General features: G+C 38.0%; 1 protein-coding gene and 1 pseudogene across 4 annotated transcripts in view; one reads left to right on the top strand and one right to left on the bottom strand.

The window, feature by feature from the left end:
- Positions 1-12502, top strand: part of EDA (ectodysplasin A) — a 396783-nt gene that overhangs the window by 356025 nt on the left and 28256 nt on the right. The gene's annotated exons all lie outside the window — the stretch shown is intronic.
- On the bottom strand, positions 880-1627 carry LOC102274291 (general transcription factor IIF subunit 2 pseudogene; annotated as a pseudogene).

Below are 12502 nucleotides of genomic sequence, written 5' to 3'. Positions count from 1 at the left end.
TGTATTTTAGCAGTTCTAGTAGATGTGCAGTGCTAGCTCATTGGCTTGATTTGCATTTCCCTAATGACTTTTGCTGTTGGGATCATATGCTTATTTGTAATCTATATATCTTCTTTGGTGAGGTGTCTGTTTCAATCTTTTACCAATTTCTTAATTGGATTATTTTCTGATTGTTGTTTTAAGTGTTCTTTTTATATATTGAATACCAGTCCTTTACCAGATATGTGTTTTGCAAATATTTTCTCCCAGTCTGTGGCTTGTCTTTTGATTAACTTAAGAGGGTCTTTCTCAGAGCAGAAGTTTTTAATTTTAATTAAGTCCAACTTCATAATTTGTTTCTTTCATGGATTGTGCTTTTAGAGCGCTGCCTAAAAATCCAATGCCAAACCCAAGGTCAAGTAGACTTTTTCATATGTTATTTTCTAGGAGATTTGTTTTGTTCTGTTTCAGAATAAGAAACTTTTGAGAATTTCTGTAGTTGACTGCCTTTTTCCTGCTGTGCCACTCACTTTGAATCTGTATTACCTCAACTCCTCAGAGAGAAACAAGGACAGGGAGTCCTCATTTAGAAAACATTTCCTAATTTTACATTTTTAAAGTTAATATTTAAAAATAAAACCCTTCTTCAACCCCCAACTGCTAACACCATCATGAATAATTTTATTTAATACAAGTTAAGTTTATAAATAAATGTGTTCTTTTTCCTCAAAAATCACTTAAGCAACTTTACAAGAATCATTGTTTAAAAAATTTACCTAGAGAAATTAAAGTACCATTTTCCCCCTAACACAGATGGTGCTCAAGGATTCACATATCAAGGTCGTTTGCTTAGAGCATCACCTTTTAGTTGTTCTGTTAGCAGGTGGGCTTTGGGTCTTCTTAATCACTCTTTTCTTCTCCTTGAGAATGTCTGTACTCTGGTTTCAGTTCCCATGTGTCTTTGTGGATCCCTTTTACATTTTGAATACCAATTTCTTTTAAGATTTCCTTCAGGTACAACACAGGCTGTTTTGTGGTGTCCTCCAAGTCCTTAAGATTATAATATTGATGTTTCTCAAAAGCCAAAACCAGCTTGTCTAAAATGTGTTGTTTATCAGTTCAAACTTGTTTTCCATCTTCTTCTTTTTCCTTTTATATTCTATATTGTATTGATGATTAGCAACAGGTTTGTAATTGGTTGTCACAACTTTGTCCAGGTGCTGTGGTAGCCTTACAGAATTGGAAGATTCTTCTATTTGTAATCTCTTGAATCGCTGGTAGTTTTCACTGGCAGCGGGTCAGCATTCAGCTCTTTGTACCACTATTCCTTCCAGTGAAAGCTTATCTGATGAGCTCTGAGTAAACCCTGTTAATGTCTGTCCTCTAACACTTTGCAAGATAAATTCATGTTCTCTAGAGCACTGACTGAAGCTATTTTTCTGCCAATATCATAAGTATTTGCAAGATCCTCTTTCAAAGTAAATGACACCTTGGTCCTTCCTTGATTTTTGGAAATCCACAGTTTTCCAACTTCACTTCTTTCAGGGGCCTTAGCCCATTGCAGTGACAGATATCAAAGAACCCTGACCCACCACATTCTGGTGTTCTGTTTGGCGCCTGTCACGTCAAGTTCCCTGCTTTCAGCCATGGATCTGTTGCCAGCAAAGGTGTGCGGGTCAAAGTAGCGGGCCCCAGGAGCTGGAGGCTATGGGGCAAAGGGCCAGAGCAGAAAGCAAAATTGGCTGGAGGCTGACTGTGAAGAGCTGGGGTTCACATGCTGGGATGCTGGAAGCCAGGGAACTTCCAGGAGTTTTAGAGTTCTGTGTTTTACACTCAGTTCTATGATCCATTTTGAGTTTATTTTTGTGGAAGGTATAAGGACAGTGTCTGGATGCTTTTTTTTTTTTTTTTTCATGAGCTGTCCAGTTGTTTCAGCACCATTTGTTGAAAAAACTATTCTTTCTCCACTGGATTGCTTTGTTCCTTTGTCAAAAATCAGTTGACTATATTTGTTTAGTTTGGGTCAACTCCTGTGCTCTCTATTCTGGCCCATTAACCTGTATGTCTATTGTTCCACCAATACCAACACAATCATGATTACCATATCTTTATGCTAAATTTTGTATCAGGTAGTTTTGGCCCTCCAACTTTGTTCTTATACTTGAATATTGTGAGTCTTTTTCCTTTGTGCATAAAATACAAAGTCAGGGTTTTTTACATCCACAAAATAATTTGCTGGGATTTTGACTGGGATTGCATTGAGTCCATAGATAAGTTGAAAAGAAATGACATCTTAACAGTATCAAGTCTTCCTGTTCATGAACATGGAATATCCTTCCATTTATTTAGGATTTTATTTCTTTCATCAGAGTTTTATAGTTTTCCCTCATATAAATCTTACACATATTCTGTTTGATTTGTGCATAAGTATTTCTTCTTTTTTGGTGCTAAAGTGTTTTTTTTTTTAATTTCAAATTCCAGTTGTTCATTGTTAGTATAGGAAAACAATTAACTTTTGTATATTGGGTTTGTATCTCACAGCTTTATTATACTTGCTTATTAATTCCAGGAGCATTTTTTTGTCAATGCGCTGGGATTTTTTTTACATAGAAAATCACAACATCTACAAACAAAGACAATATTATTTCTTTTTTCCCAATCTGTGTGCCTTCTCTTTTCTTATTTTTAACTATTAATTTTATATTGAAGTATAGGCAATTAACAATGTTGTGATAGTTTCAGGTGGAACAGCAAAGGGACTCAGCCATACATAAACATGTATCCATTCTCCCTCAAACTCCCCTCCCATCCAGGCTGCCACATAACATTGAGCTGATTTCCCTGTGCTCTATAGTAGATCCTTGTTGGTTATCTATTTTAAATACAGCAGTGTGTACACATCCATTCCAAACTCCCTAACTATCCCTTCCCCCAACCCTTCCCCACTGAAAACCATAAGTTCTTTCTCTAATTCTGTGATTCTGTTTCTGTTTTGTAAGTTCAGTTCAGTTCAGTCACTCAGTCGTGTCTTACTCTTTGCGAACCCATGGACTGCAGTACGCCAGGCTTCCCTGTCCATCACCAACTCCTGGAGCTTGCCCAAACTCATGTGCATTGAGTCAGTGATGCCATCCAACCATCTCATCCTCCATCGTCCCTCTCTCCTCCTGCCTTCAATCTTTCCCAGCATCAAGGTCTTTCCCAATAAGTTAGTTCTTTGCATCAGGTGGCCAAAGTACCAGAGTTTCAGCTTCAGCATCAGTCCTTCCAGTGAATATTCAGGACTGATTTCCTTTAGGATTGACTGGTTTGATCTCCTTGCAGTCCAAGGGACTCTCAAGAGTCTTCTCCAGCACCACAGTTCAAAAGCATCAATTCTTCAGTGCTCAGCTTTCTTTATAGTCCAACTCTCACAATTATACATAACTACTTGAAAAACCATAGCTTTGATTGGTAAGTAAGTTCATTTGTATAATTTCTTTTTAGATTCTGCATGTAAGAGATGTCATATATTTCTCCTTCTCTGTCTGACTTCACTTAGTAAGACAATCTCTAGGTCTGTCCATGTTGGTGCAAGAGGTATTATTTCATTCTTCTCAATGTCTGGGTTATTATTCCATTGTATATGTGTATCACGTCTTCTTTATCCATTCCTTTGTCAGTGGATATTTAGGATGCTTCCATGTCTTGGCTATTGTAAACAGTGCTGCAGTGAATATTGGGGTGCATGTATCTTTTTGATTTATGGTTTTCTCCAGACATATGCCCAGGAGTGGGATTGCAGAGTCTTGTAGTAGCTGTATTTTTAGTTTTTTAAGGAACCTCCTGTTCTTCATAGTTGTACCAATTTACATTCCCACCAACACTATAGGAGGATTTCCTTCTCTTCACACCCTCTCTAATTTTATTGTTTGTGGACATATTTTATGATAACCATTTGGACTGGTGTGAGGTGATGTCTCTTAGTTTTGATTTGCATTTCTCTAATAATTGAATACTTGGATGCAATCTCAAAAATGACAGAATGATCTCTGTTGGTTTCCAAGGCAAACCATTCAATATCACAGTAATCCAAGTCTATGCCCCAACCAGTAATGCAGAAGAAGCTGAAGTTGAACGCTTCTATGAAGACCTACAAGACTTGCTAGAACTAACACCCAAAAAAGATGTCCTTTTTATTATAGGGGCTGGAATGCAAAAGTAGGAAGTCAAGAAACACCTGGAGTAACAGGCAAATTTGGCCTTGGAATACAGAATGAAGCAGGGCAAAGGCAAACAGAGTTCTGCCAAGAAAACGCACTGGTCATAGCAAACACCCTCTTCCATTAAGACAGGAGAAGGCTCTACACATGGACATCACCAGATGGTCAACACCAAAATCAGGTTGATTACATTCTTTGCAGGCAAAGATGGAGAAGCTCTATACAGTCAGCAAAAACAAGACCGGGAGCTGACTGTGACTCAGATCATGAACTCCTTATTGCCAAATTCAGACTGAAATTGAAAAAAATGGGGAAAACCACTAGACCATTCAGGTATGACTTAAATCAAATCCCTTATGATTATACAGTGGAAGTGAGAAATAGATTTAAGGGACTAGATCTGATAGATAGAGTGCCTGATGAACTATGGATGGAGGTTCATGACATTCTACAGGAGACAGGGATCAAGACCATCGCCATGGAAAAGAAATGCAAAAAAGCAAAATGGCTGTCTGGGGAGGCCTTACAAATAGCTGTGAAAAGAAGAGAAGCAAAAAGCAAAGGAGAAAAGGAAAGATATACCCACTTGAATGCAGAGTTCCAAAGAATAGCAAGGAGAGATAAGAAAGCCTTCCTCAGTGTTCAGTGCAAAGAAATAGAGGAAAACAACAGAATGGGAAAGACTAGAGATCTCTTCAAGAAAATCAGAGATACCAAAGGAACATTTCATGCAAAGATGGGCATAATAAAAGGCATAAATGGTATGGACCTAACAGAAGCAGAAGATATTAAGAGGAGGTGGCAAGAATACACAGAAGAACTGTACAAAAAGATCTTCACGACCCAGATAATCACAAAGATGTGAACACCCACCCTCATCTAGAGCCAGACATCCTGAAATGTGAAGTCAAGTGGCCCTTAGGAAGCATCACTATGAACAAAGCTAGTGGAGGTGATGGAATTCCAGTTGAGCTATTTCAAATTCTAAAAGCTGATGCTGTAAAAGTGCTGCACTCAATAGGTCAGCAAATTTGGAAAACTCAGCAGTGGCCACAGGACTGGAAAAGGTCAGTTTTCATTCCAATCCCAAAGAAAGGCAATGCCAAAGAATGCTCAAACCACCACACAATTGTACTCATCTCACACGCTAGTAAAGTAATGCTCAAAATTCTCCAAGCCACGCTTCAGCAATATGTGAACCGTGAACTTCCTGATGTTCAAGCTGGTTTTAGAAAAGGCAGAGGAACCAGAGATCAAATTGCCAACATCCGCTGGATCATGGAAAAAGCAAGAGAGTTCCAGAAAAGCATCTTTTTCTGCTTTATTGACTATGCCAAAGCCTTTGACTGTGTGGATCACAATAAACTGTGGAAAATTCTGAAAGAGATGGGAATACCAGTCCACCTGACCTGCCACTTGAGAAACCTATATGCAGGTCAGGAAGCAACAGTTAGAACTGGACATGGAACAACAGACTTGTTCCAAATGGGAAAAGGAGTAGGTCAAGGCTGTATATTGTCACCCTGCTTATTTAACTTCTATGCAGAGTACATCATGAGAAACGCTGAGCTGGAGGAAGCACAAGCTGGAATCAAGATTGCTGGGAGAAATATCAATAACCTCAGATATGCAGATGACACCACCCTTATGGCAGAAAGTGAAGAGGAACTAAAAAGCCGCTTGATGAAGGTGAAAGAGGAGAGTGAAAAAGTTGGCTTAAAGCTCAACATTCAGAAAACGAAGATCATGGCATCTGGTCCCATCACTTCATGGCAAATAGATGGGGAAACAGTGGCTGACTATTTTTCTGGGCTCCAAAATCACTGCAGATGGTGATTGCAGCCATTAAATTAAAAGACGCTTACTCCTTGGAAGGAAATTTATGACCAACCTAGACAGCATATTCTAAAGCAGAGACATTACTTTGCCAACAAAGGTCCATCTAGTCAAGGCTATGGTTTTTCCAGTAGTAATGTATGGATGTGAGAGTTGAACTGTAAAGAAAGCTTTTGAACTGTGGTGTTACAGAAGAATTGATGCTTTTGAACTGTGGTGTTGGAGAAGACTCTTGAGAGTTCCTCGGACTGCAAGGAGACCCAACCAGTCCATCCTAAAGGAGATCAGTCCTGGGTGTTCATTGGAGGGACTGATGTTGGAGGGACTGATGTTGGAGCTGAAACTCCAATACTTTGGCCACCTTATGCGGAGAGCTGAGTCATTGGAAAAGACCCTGATGCTGGGAAAGATTGAGGGCAGGAGGAGAAGGGGATGACAGAGGATGAGATGTTTGGATTGCATCACTGACACAATGGACATGGGTTTGGGTGAACTCCGGGAGTTGGTGATGGACAGGGAGGCCTGGCATGCTACGGTTCATGGGGTCACAATGAGTCAGACATGACTGAGCAGCTGAACTGAACTGAATAATTAGCGATGTTGAGCATGTTTTCATGTGCCTGTTGTATGCCTTTTCTTTCTTGTCTTACCTTATTGCATTAGCTGGGAGCTCCAGTGTGATGTCAAATAGGAGTGGTCAGATGGGACATCCTTACCTCATTCTCAGTCATAGAGTGAAATCATCTAGTTTCTCAGCATAAGTATGATATTAGCTATAGATTTTTGTAGATTTTTTAATCAAATTGATCAAGTCTTTCTCTTCTCCTAATTTGACAAGAGCTCTCATCATGAATGGATCTTGGATTTTATCAAATGATTCTTCTGCATCTATTGATAGTGATCATATGGTTTTTCTTCTTAAGCATTTCACTGTATGATGGATTAAGTTAGTTTTTTAATATTAAATCAGCCTTGTGTACTAGAAATAAATACCACTTAGTTGTGCTGTATAATTTTTGTAACATTGTTGAATTTGACTTGCTAATATTTTGTTGAGGATTTTTGCAACTATTTTCAATGAGATGTTGGTCTGTAGTTTTCCTTTCTTTTAATATATTTGACTTTGGTATTAGGATAATTCTAGCTTCATGGAATGAGCTAGAAAGTGTTCCATCTGGTTCTATTTTCTGCAAGAGGTTGTAGAGAATTGTTATAATTTCTTCCCTAAATGGTAAAATTCATCAGTGAAACCATCTGGGCCTGGTACTTTCTGTTTTAAAAGGTTATTAATTGTTGATTCAATTTCTTTAATATATATAGGCCTATTCAGATTATATAGTCAATTTCTTTAATATATATAGATGTGTTATCATTTCAGATTATATGTTTCTCCATATATGAGTCTTGATAGATTATATCTTTCAAATAATTAGCCAGTTTCATCTAAGTTATCAAATTTGTAAGCAGTTTGTTCATGGTATTATTTTATTATCCTTTTAATGTACATTAGATCAGTAGTAATGGCCCTTCTTTCCTTTCTGATATTAGTAATTTGTGTTTTTTTCTCTCCCTTTCTTGGTTAGCCTAGGTAAGGGTTTATCAATATTATTCATCTTTTCAAAGAACCAGCTTTTGGTTTCATTGATCTTTTTTTTCATTGCTTTCTTGTTTTCAATTTCATTTCTTTTACTTTGATTTTTATTTTTCTTCTCTTGGGCTTACTCTGAATTCAAATTGCTCTTCTTTTTCTAGTTTCCTGAGGTGGAATCTTAGATTAAATATTTTCCAAAATCGTTTAGATCTTTTTTCCTATTGTAATTCATGTGATTTTCCAACCACTTTCTGTTACTGATCTCTAGTTTAATTCCATTGTAATAAGAGAGTACAATCAATATGATAACTATGCTTTTAAATTTGCTAAGGTATGTTTTATGACACATAATGTTTATCTCAGTGAATGTTCCATGTGAACTTGAGAAGAGTATATCCTGCTATTGTTGGATGAAGTATTCTATAAATGTCAGTTAGATACTAGTTGATTAATGGTGCTATTCAGCTCAGTATATCCTTACCAATTTTATCCTGCTGGATATTTCAGTTACTTATCAAGGGATGGTGAAGCCTCCAACTATAATAGTGGAGTCATCAGATTTTGCCATAAGATTAAAGGATCTTATGTCACAGAAAATTGACCCCTCTATCACTATATAATCCCTGATAATTTCCCTTCCTCTGAAGTCAACTTTGTCTGAAATTAGCTTTCTTTTGATTAGTGTTAGCATCGTATATCTTTCACCATCCCTTTACTTTTAATCTGTCTTTGTCTTATAGTTAAAGTGTTTATTTCTTACAGAAATAGTTGGTTATTGGATTTTTATCTACTTTGACAGTTTCTATCTGTTAACCGATATATTTATTCCATTCAAAGTGATTATTGAAGGACTTCCCTGGTGATCCAATGGATAAGACTTTGGGCTCCCAATGCAGTGGGCTTAGGTTTGATCCCTGTTCAGAGAACTATATCTGACATGCTGCAGCTAAGAGTTTGCATGCTGCAACTAAAGATACTGCATACTGCAGTTAAAGATCTAGCATGGCAAAGTGAAGACTGAAGACCTCAGGTACTGCAACTAAGACCCAGTGCAGCCAAATAAATAAGTAAATAAGAGGAGAGAACTGAAGAAATGTTTTTTTTTTTAATTAATTATTGATAAGTGTATGCCCCAACCAGTAACGCTGAAGAAGCTGAAGTTGAATGGTTCTATGAAGACCTACAAGACCTTTTAGAACTAACACCCAAAAAAAGATGTCCTTTCCATTATAGGGGACTGGAATGCAAAAGTAGAAAGTCAAGAAACACCTGGAGTAACAGGCAAATTTGGCCTTGGAATACAGAATGAAGCAGGGCAAAGGCTAATAGAGTTCTGCCAAGAGAACATACTGGTCATAGCAAACACCCTCTTCCAACAACACAAGAGAAGACTCTACACATGGACATCACCAGATGGTCAACACCAAAATCAGATTGATTATATTCTTTGCAGCCAAAAATGGAGAAGCTCTATACAGTCAGCAAAAACAAGACCAGGAGCTAACTGTGGCTCAGATCATGAACTCCTTATTGCCAAATTTAGACTTAAATTGAAGAAAGTAGGGAAAACCACTAGACCATTCAGGTATGACCTAAATAAAATCCCTTATGATTATACAGTGGAAGTGAAAAATAGATTTAAGGGACTAGATCTGATAGATAGAGTGCCTGATGAACTATGGACTGAGGTTCGTGACATTGTACAGGAGACAGGGATCAGGACTATCCCCATGGAAAAGAAATGCAAAAAAGCAAAATGGCTTTCTGGGGAGGCCTTACAAATAGCTGGGAAAAGAAGAGAAGCGAGAAGCAAAGGAGAAAAGGAAAGATATCAGCATCTGAATGCAGATTTCCAAAGAATAGCAAGGAGAGATAAGAAAGCCTTCCTCAGTGATCAATGCAGAGAAATAGAGGAAAACAACAGAATGGGAAAGACTAGAGATATCTTCAAGAAAATGAGAGATACCAAGGGAACATTTCATGCAAAGATGGGCTCGATATAGGACAGAGATGGTGTGGACCTAACAGAAGCAGAAGATATTAAGAAGAGGTGGCAAGAATACACAGAAGAACTGTACAAAAAAGAGCTTCATGACCCAGATAATCACGATGGTGTGAACACTCACCTAGAGCCAGACATCCTTAAATGTGAATATAAGTGGGCCTTAGGAAGCTTCACTACGAACAAAGCTAGTGGAGGTGATGGAATTCCAGTTGAGTTATTTCAAATCCTGAAAGATGATGCTGTGAAAGTGCTGTGCTCAATATGCCAGCAAATTTGGAAAACTCAGCAGTGTCCACAGGACTGGAAAAGGTCAGTTTTCATTCCAATCCCAAAGAAAGGCAATGCCAAAGAATGTTCATAAGTTCAGTCAGTTCAGTTGAGTTGCTCAGTTGTGTCCGACTCTTTGTGACCCCATGAATCGCAGCATGCCACGCCACCAACTCCCAAAGTTCACTCAAACTCACGTCCATCAAGTTGGTGATGCCATCCAGCCATCTCATCCTCTGTTGTCCCCTTCTCCTCCTGCCTCCAATCCCACCCAGCGTCAGAGTCTTTTCCAATGAGTCAACTCTTCATATCAAGTGGCCAATGTACTGGAGCTTCAGCTTTAGCATCATTCCTTCCAAAGAAATTCCAGGGCTGATATCCTTCAGAATGGACTGGTTGGATCTCCTTGCGTCCAAGGGACTCTCAGGAGTCTTCTCCAACACCACAGTTCAAAAGCATCAATTCTTTGGCACTCAGCCTTCTTCACAGTCCAACTCTCACATCCATACATGACCACTGGAAAAACCATCGCCTTGACTAGATCGATCTTTGTTGGCAAAGTAATGTCTCTGCCTTTGAATATGCTATCTAGGTTGGTCATAACTTTCCTTCCAAGGAGTAAGCATCTTTTAATTTCATGGCTGCAGTCACCATCTGCAGTGATTTTGGCGCCCAAAAAAATAAAGTCTGACACTGTTTCCACTGTTTCCCCATCTATTTCCCATGAAGAATCTTCATACTACCGCACAATTGCACTCACTTCACTGCTAGTAAAGTAATGCTCAAAATTCTCCAAGCCAGGCTTCAGCAGTACGTGAGCCGTGAACTTCCAGATGTTCAGGCTGGTTTTAGAAAAGGCAGAGGAACCAGAGATCAAATTGCCAACATCTGCTGGATCATCAAAAAAGCAAGAGAGTTCCAGAAAAACATCTATTTCTGCTTTATTGACTATGCCAAAGCCTTTGACTGTGTGGATCACAATAAACTGTGGAAAATTCTGAAAGAGATGGGAATACCAGACCACCTGACCTGCCTCTTGAGAAACCTATATTCAGGTCAGGAAGCAACAGTTAGAACTGGACATGGAACAACAGACTGGTTCCAAATAGGAAAAGGAGTACATCAAGGCTGTATATTGTCACCCTGCTTATTTAACTTCTATGTAGAGTACATCATGGGAAACGCTGGGCTGTAAGAAGCACAAGCTGGAATCAAGATTGCTGGAAGACATATCAATAACCTCAGATATGCAGATGACACCACCCTTATGGCAGAAAGTGCAGAAGAACTAAAAAGCCTCTTGATGAAGGTGAAAGAAGAGAGTGAAAAAGTTGGCTTAAAGCTCAACATTCAGAAAACGAAGATCATGGCATCTGGTCCCATCACTTCATGGGAAATAGATGGGGAAACAAAGCTGTAACTCCAGTACTTTGGCCACCTCATGTGAAGAGTTGACTCATTGGAAAAGACTCTGATGCTGGTAGGGATTGGGGACAGGAGAAGAAGGGGACGACAGAGGATGAGATGCCTGGATGGCATCACCGACTCGATGGACGTGAGTCTGAGTGAACTCTGGGAGTTGGTGATGGACAGGGAGGCCTGGCGTGCTGCGATTCATGGGGTCGCAAAGAGTCGGACACGACTGAGTGACTGAACTGAACTGAACTGAACTGAAGTTAATATATACTATATTTGTAACTTTTTGTATTCATTGACCATTTCTTTGTTTCTTTTTCTGTCTTCCACTCCTTTTCTGCCTTCTCTGGCTTTAATCAAACATTTTATATTGCTATGATTCCATTTTCTTTCCTCTTTTATATCAGTTATACTTATAAAAATGTTTAGTGGTTGCCCTAGAGTTTGAAATATATATTTATAACTTATCCAATATTACTTTCAAATAATATTATACCACTTCACAGGTAGTACAAGTATGTTATAACAAAGTGTTTTCAATTCTTCCCCTGCATCCTTTATACCACAGCTGTTATTTGTTTCACTTATTCACAAGCTATAATCACTGAATACTTCTTTGCTTTTTATTTTATTATTTTGAGTGAACTATTATCTATTAAATTATTATCTATTAAACTATTAAGTTAAATAGATAATATTCAGTGATTATAGCTTGTGAATAAGTGAAATTAAACTATTGTTAAACTATTAAATTATCTATAAACTATTATCTATTAAATCGATTAAGAATAAGTAAAATAAATAAAATATTTTATTTTACTTTTATTAAGTCCTTCTCTAATATTCTTTCTTTATGTAGATCCAAGTTTCTGACCTACGTAATTTTCCTTTTCTGAAGAACTTCTTTTAACATTTCTTATAAGACATGTCTCCTGGCAACAAATTCAATCAATTTTTGTTTGAGAAAGTCTTTATTTCAGCTTCATTTTTGAAGAATACTTTTGTTGGATACAGAATTCAAGCTTTTTTTTTTTCTTTAAGCACTTTAAATATTTCACTGCACTCTCTTGCCTTAATAATTTCTGAAGAGAAGCCAATGTAATTTTTTTTTACCCCTCTGCCTTCTTTACAAATTGTCTCTTTTTCTTTTATTTTCTGCAGTTTAAATATGATATGCCTAGTGGTCAGCATTTTGGTATTTGTCCT

Source organism: Bos mutus, chromosome X (genome assembly GCF_027580195.1).
Source record: "Bos mutus isolate GX-2022 chromosome X, NWIPB_WYAK_1.1, whole genome shotgun sequence".
NCBI classification, from domain to species: domain Eukaryota; kingdom Metazoa; phylum Chordata; class Mammalia; order Artiodactyla; family Bovidae; genus Bos; species Bos mutus.
The sequence above is the reverse complement of the archived record's forward strand: the minus strand, read 5'-3'. Positions and strand labels throughout refer to the sequence as shown.